Source organism: Hippoglossus hippoglossus, chromosome 8 (assembly GCF_009819705.1).
Source record: "Hippoglossus hippoglossus isolate fHipHip1 chromosome 8, fHipHip1.pri, whole genome shotgun sequence".
NCBI classification, from domain to species: domain Eukaryota; kingdom Metazoa; phylum Chordata; class Actinopteri; order Pleuronectiformes; family Pleuronectidae; genus Hippoglossus; species Hippoglossus hippoglossus.
Genome location: NC_047158.1, coordinates 5350777 through 5357258, shown reverse-complemented (window position 1 = coordinate 5357258; position 6482 = coordinate 5350777). Strand labels below are relative to the sequence as shown.

General features: G+C 41.6%; 1 protein-coding gene across 3 annotated transcripts in view; it reads left to right on the top strand.

The window, feature by feature from the left end:
• Positions 1-5630: 5630 nt before the first annotated feature.
• The window catches only part of LOC117766521 (protein shisa-6), a 75679-nt gene continuing 74827 nt past the window's right edge, over positions 5631-6482 (top strand). The window contains exon 1 of one of the 3 annotated variants that reach the window (XM_034593615.1): positions 5631-6024. The gene's annotated coding sequence lies outside the window, so the exon portion shown is untranslated. The remainder of the gene's footprint in view (positions 6025-6482) is intronic. The other 2 variants (XM_034593614.1, XM_034593613.1) reach the window with 2 other exon arrangements.

The following is a 6482-nucleotide window of genomic DNA, read 5'->3' as shown; positions in this document are numbered from 1 at the left end:
ATGTATCCTGTTAACCCTCTGAGACCCACTGCGCCGTATACGATCTCAAATATCATGTTGTCTTTAGAGCGTCATGACTCCTCAACGGTCTGAGCTAGAGACATACACACACACACACGCTCCTGGTATTTCATGATGGCCTGATACGATGATGATTTAAAAAAATTATCGTGACGTTCACTCACGTTCATCGTTACGTTCACGTTAATCATATGAAAACTGATTCGTTAAGTTCACCATTCGCGAAAAATATGCACAACACTGTACAGCCACTGCAGAGGGGCTGAAGAGCCGCATTCGGCTCCAGAGCCGCGGGTTGCCGACCCCTGTGTGGAACCGAATTTGTTTGATGTATTGGACGTTTTTGTGTCTCCTGTGGCAACAGTGTCCATCACTTTTAGCTGTCCTCTGGAAACACTTCCGTTGTCGTTTTCTGTATTTGCTGCGCATTTCTGTAATGTGTTGTGTTGTGTTGTGAAATTGATGAAGATGTTTTCTTACTTTGCTTGTGTTTTGTCCACTTGCATGTGTTTTCTTCAGTTGCAGTGCGTTGAGCTCTCAGGGCCACGGTAGAAGTCCAAGGGAAGTCAGGAGTCTGGTGTTGAGTGTGAAGTCAAATGTATGACTCAACCCTGACTCAACTTCAAGTCATGGGACCACATTCCTCACCTCTCGAGATAGAAAGTGGGACAAATATCTGTGATACCAATCAACGTGACAGATACATGCTGACTGCTTTCAACAGCCGTCCCCCTTTGGTGTGAGGAGCTGGATTACTTTCCCAGTGAGATTGTTTTGTGCTGCTGCTGTGGTAAGCAAACTCCGAGCTCAAGATCTCTTTGGTGTCATCCACTATTTCTTTCTTCCGTGGAATTATAGTCTCATTATTCTTCAGCCAATGTCGACCCTGCCGTTACCTGTCAGCGCTTTTTGCTGAGGCTTGCGAACTCCGAGCTGTTTAACACTAATGGACAATCCCTCTTCCCTTTGTGCGCAACATGCCATCTGATGTGGCATTCTGACTGACAGAGGAATGGAGGGCCAATTTGCAAATGCTGTCTTCCAGAGCATCCAGTGTGCAAAGACATTCATCAAAAGCTCTGTGCACTTTTTCTTGTCTCCTTGTCATATTATCTGTACAGCGCTGTCAGGGGTGCTGTAGAGTTTTTTTTTTTTTTTTTTTTTTTCAAAGGCCTGCAGGGGTAGATTGCATGACTGGGGTAAAGTATGGGTGAACAATTAAAGTCCACTTCTTCTTCCTCCTCTTCTGTCTGAGATGTGAGATAAGCAGTGTGGAATAAAATGCTTTGGACAACTAAGTCCTGCTTACATGCATTAAACCAGAATTCAACCTGAAGAATCTGGAGCCTGTCATAGGGTTACAATGGGTAGAAACTGTAGGATGATGGTAATGGTAAATACATATATGAGAAGGGGCAATGTGTGGTTCAGTATTTTGCCCAAGGACACTTTGGCATGCAGACTAGGGAAGACTCGGATCAAACTGCCGACAATATGGTTAGAGGACGACCGCTCTAACCCCTGAGCCACAGCCGCTGGTTTCCATCTTCTTTAACTTGACCATTTAAAACAATGCAAACTCCACAACAACCTCTTATCAAAGTTTCCAGGAAGCAAATGTCATTTTACATCATAAGACTAAAATTAAACACAATTTTCGAGGTGAAGCTATTCAGTATGTTACAGGAACGATGCTAAACAAACACAAATAAAACTCTTTATCAAGCATCTGCTCAGATTTATCTTGTGACCCCATTCAAACTATTTATATATATATATATTTTTATATATCTTTTTAGTATAAATATCTTAAATAACAACGACCTTTTCATCCACTTTACATAATTAAGATACAAACAATATACCTACAAATACAGTAATACAGTTAACTAATACAGTAAAACAAAAGTATTTAAGAAAGGAGAGTGGGGTAGCCTGCTTCCAATTGATTAACATTTGTTTTCTACAGCTAAGAGTAACAAAAGTATAGCAATTTGACCAATGCTTCAGGTAGATGACAGCTTCACAACGGATACCAAAGTTTGCTGGGAGAGGATTTTATGAGTTTATAGGTATTTTAAGTATCTTTCATTGGGCATCAAACCCCGGGTGCCGGGCAAAACCAGGTTGTGTTAGCGTTGCAGGAAACCTTTTACAAGTCGATGAGAGTGTTCTTGAAAATATATTTGACCACTCGCATCAATATCCAATAGCAAGTCCTGTTAATAACAGTATTGATAATAACTGCAATACTGTGTCCAGGTGATGGTGAAAGAAAGAAAGAGATTGAGGAGCTGATGAAAATAGTCTAACTTCTATCTGTCCAGGTGACTCTGTCCGTCCCGACCTGTCTCCACCTGCAAAAAGGAAGAAAGCAAGAGACAGCAGAGGGAGCACTGATTGAGTCCGAGGCTGTCATAGTATCATATGTCTATCTTGTTTGTTACAGCAACAGGAAAGCCCTTGACAGGCAACCTGTTTGTGGACAAGCCAGTAAGAACTCACACTGTACAGGACAACTTTATTTTAAGCCGTCTGGAAACAGTCGGGGAGAGTTTTTAATGGAAATGTGTCCAAAAAGACTTACGAGAAAATATATATATACTGCAGCCATGGACCCATTCAGTCTGGGGTTTGAATGTGTCTGAATTTACATAAACTTGTTGTAGTTTGATGAAGAACTGGAATGAGATGGTAACAGTTGGCTGTAAAATGACTCAAGGGGAAACTTAATGTACTATACAGCATGTTATATGCAGTTGTAATGAATTCTCTCCAAACTGACCAGTAGACAAAAGTTTAGCGAGTCATAAAACAAGAGTGTTTTGTGCCTAACAAGTCAGGCTTTGTGATCAAGGCTACTTTTATAAAGATTGGTGGTTTTGTAGCTGTTAAAGGTAACAGGGTTGGTAAGTTGTTCCTGAAGCACTTTCTTCAAATCCTCTTCACATTCCAATAGCCAGCAATAACTAAAGCCATATAAGAAATACAGCTGTGTCAGTGGCCCTCGCATGGCAGTAATTTGGCCAATCAGAGGCGAAGGAGAGACGGAGAGACACAGACAGATGAATCAGGAGAAGATAGTCAGAAGTTAGCGAACACTGTTCTCTAGCCTCTTAACTCACATTGACAGTTTCCACCATCTCTAAGCTCCACCAGCTCATTCTCTCTTTATTCCCAATCACAACCTGATACACTCGCATTGAGCCTATCACCCGTGAGCTGTCAAGGTTTAAAGTGTTCTCTCTCTCTCCCTCCTGTCAGTTCAGTATCAGATCATTGAGGGACCGCCCTCCGCCCCTGCACCACCTCAACTCATCATCATCTCCCCTTAACCGTCCAATCAGAAGCCTTCATGAGCAACCCTTCTCTGTACTTCATTCCTCATTATCCACCACCAGCGTCTCTGTTCTGGAGGGACGTCGCCTTCATATCCAAAATATCAGATTCATAGGACTGCTTCTTTGTCGTTCTATTTTCTGTCAGGGTCTGAGCACCAACGTTTATTCCTCTGTTCATTCCTCTTGTTTCTCTTTTGATTGAAATGTTGCAGAAGGTCCCAATAAGTGCGATAACACTGACTTATTAGAGGCTGCATCAAACATCTCTACGATAACGCCACATATCTCTCAAACAGCGCTCACCTTGATCCAATCGCTCTCAAACTGCCTGAAACAGCACCATCTTGGCAGAAGGTTTCGTCTGTGCACCAGATGGATGAGCTTTGACACGCCGGATGATGACTGAGTGAATGAGGACAACAAAGTATTTGAAAGTCAATTTGACACAACCTCCTCTCGCTGTCAAATTACCTGGGTGTTTCAACGTGGTGATTTTCACCATCTGGTGCAGCCAGATTTGACCAAATTAAAACGCAGTTATGAATACGATTAAACCACCATTGAAGTGAGGAATACATTATTTGTCATTAATGCTCTTGACACTCAAGATATTTGTCCTTGTGATGCCTTTGTAGAGATGGAGCAGTGCTTGACTAAAGTTAATGATCTATAATTACAACATGCAGGCTCGAAAAGCGCCATGTTGAAAGAGAACGTGTTAAAATCCTTTTATGAAACAATGGCCTGTATAAGTGTAAAAAAATGTAAATAGTTAGAATCCTTCAAACTCCGGATTTTGAGAATATCATCACACTGAAATTGTTTTTCATGAAAAATGTAACTCTTTGAATTTTAAGAATAAAAGTCCACCCAGAGAGAAAAGTGGGTTCTTAATATGAAGTTAGAATATATAAAAAAAAAGATTATGGTATCAGAAAAGTAAATACTTTGCAGTAATAAATCTGTGAGTAAACTGGAAAAAAAACTTAAAGTCACTTCAAATTAAAGTTGTAAATCTGAGAATACATTTAGAATTCTGAGAGGAAAGTCGAATCTGGAAAGTTTTGTGATGAGAAAATCTGCTTATAAAGTCATGAAATTAATAAAGTAATAATTAAAGTAAAGTGCATTCCCCAAAAAACAAGTCTGAAAGCCAACATTTTAAAGATTGGGTGATGTGCAAAAACACCATTAGCTGCCAGTTTTGCAGAGGCCAGGATGTCTGCAGTCGGTCTAGCTGTGGGTCTTTGCTGCTCCCCCGCTCTGACTGCTTGTTTGGTGAGGCCGGATTGCTTGGCCCGATTGACTCCTGCGCTGTCGACTTCAGCCTCAGCCTTCAGGAACTGGTCTTGTCTCCATCAGTAAACAGTCCCTCCCCCAGTGCCTTTGAGCAGCTGCTTAAAATGTGCACCACTGTCCCATGTATGAAATACAGTGGACATGCGGGTGACTCCACTTTGGAAGTTAAATAGGGTTTTTGTAAATAAAGCTTATATTTTCTGAATAATTTTAATGTAAACATTATTCTAAAGAACCTGACTTTGATCTGAACACCCTTTCACTTTTTGTTTTTACTGTAAATGCTTCTATCATACTACAACTGCTGCTATCTTTAACTGCTATTTACTACATCCTGTGGATGTACATTACTTCCCATGAAGTATTTTTGCACTCTCAATCCATTTTTGCACTATTCTGGTTTGCACTACTGCCATCCACCGTGTGCCTTATGACTGCTGTACTGTGTACTTTGAGTGATTATATGTTCTGTTTTTGTGTACTTATATGTTCTGTCTACTTATGTTTCCACCGGGATCAGAGAGAAACAGCATTTCAATCCTGTCCTTGTCCCGTACATATGGCAGAATTAAAAATAAAGTTGACTTTGACAAAATAAGATAGCAAAGTGGATTCTTAACATAAATTGGGGACATCTGAATCAAAGCTAACCTGAGGCAGGTTCAGAAAATCAGACGTAGAATTAACTTTAAAAATCATTCAAAGGTCAGAGTGTAGAATTAAACAGTTTCCGTACATCCAGCAGGTTTATACTTTGAAAGACAGATTAACATTTCCCCTTTTGCATGCCAGACATTTTTAAACAACCAAATCCTTTCCTCTCCTCCCTCCCTCCCTGCGCACCGGGACAGCGTTTGATTTGTAATTCCAAAGTAAACCAGGCGAATACACAAGGCGCGCATCGCGGGGCGTGATTGGTGACTTGTGAGTGGATGCAGCTTGAGTGCGCGCTGGAGCGTGAATGGACACCGGCGGCGGCGCCTCATCGCCTCTCACACAGACAACTTCCATAATACACTGTTGTCTTCCTGTGCTTTTCCACCTCCGCCAGTTATCGAGTGGAGCCCGGAGGCATATGACCGAAGAGGGAGAAGGAGGAGGGGGGAGATCGGGATTGATAATTAACTGAGGTACCTGAATCGGTGACGAGAGAGGGAGAGGGGGGGAGAGAGAGAGAGAGAGAGAGAGAGAGAGAGAGAAAGAGAGAGAGAGAGAGAGAGAGAGAGAGAGAGGCGGGCCGGAGAGAAGAGAGGGAGGAAGATAGAGAGAGGGAGACGGAGGTCTTGGCTCTTGTGTTGCTGAGGCTCTTTGATTCAGTGGCAGTGGCTGAGACATCCCTGTTTTACCGGCCACCACTAACCCGGTAAGTCTTCATCATCATCCTCTTTTTTATTTCCACCTGACACTTTATTTTTTTCATTCACTCGTTAGAAAAACAACAGAAGTTAAGGCTCCGTTTCTAAGCGTAGAGTAAAGTTTATGCGTAAAATAAAACGACTAATTGCTCCACATATGCGTATTTTTTTAACCTATGTGCAATTTATGCAAGCTGATAGTGTTTGTTTTTTTACTTAAATATTAATATGTGTTATGTTTTAAGTGGAAATATCACAGAGTGAGATCGAACTTGTGTAGTTTTTGAAGCCGAGGAGCTCAAACCAAACCAGATGGAAACTTGGGCGCTGTCCGCGGTGCTGAAAGTGTTCTCCGGTCCAACTATCGCCAATAACCGATCCAGATTCTTTCCGTTACGTCTGTTTATTGATAAAGTTTCTCATTGATAGATGACCTAACCTTAAGTCCAGTTTGCCGACTAATGCA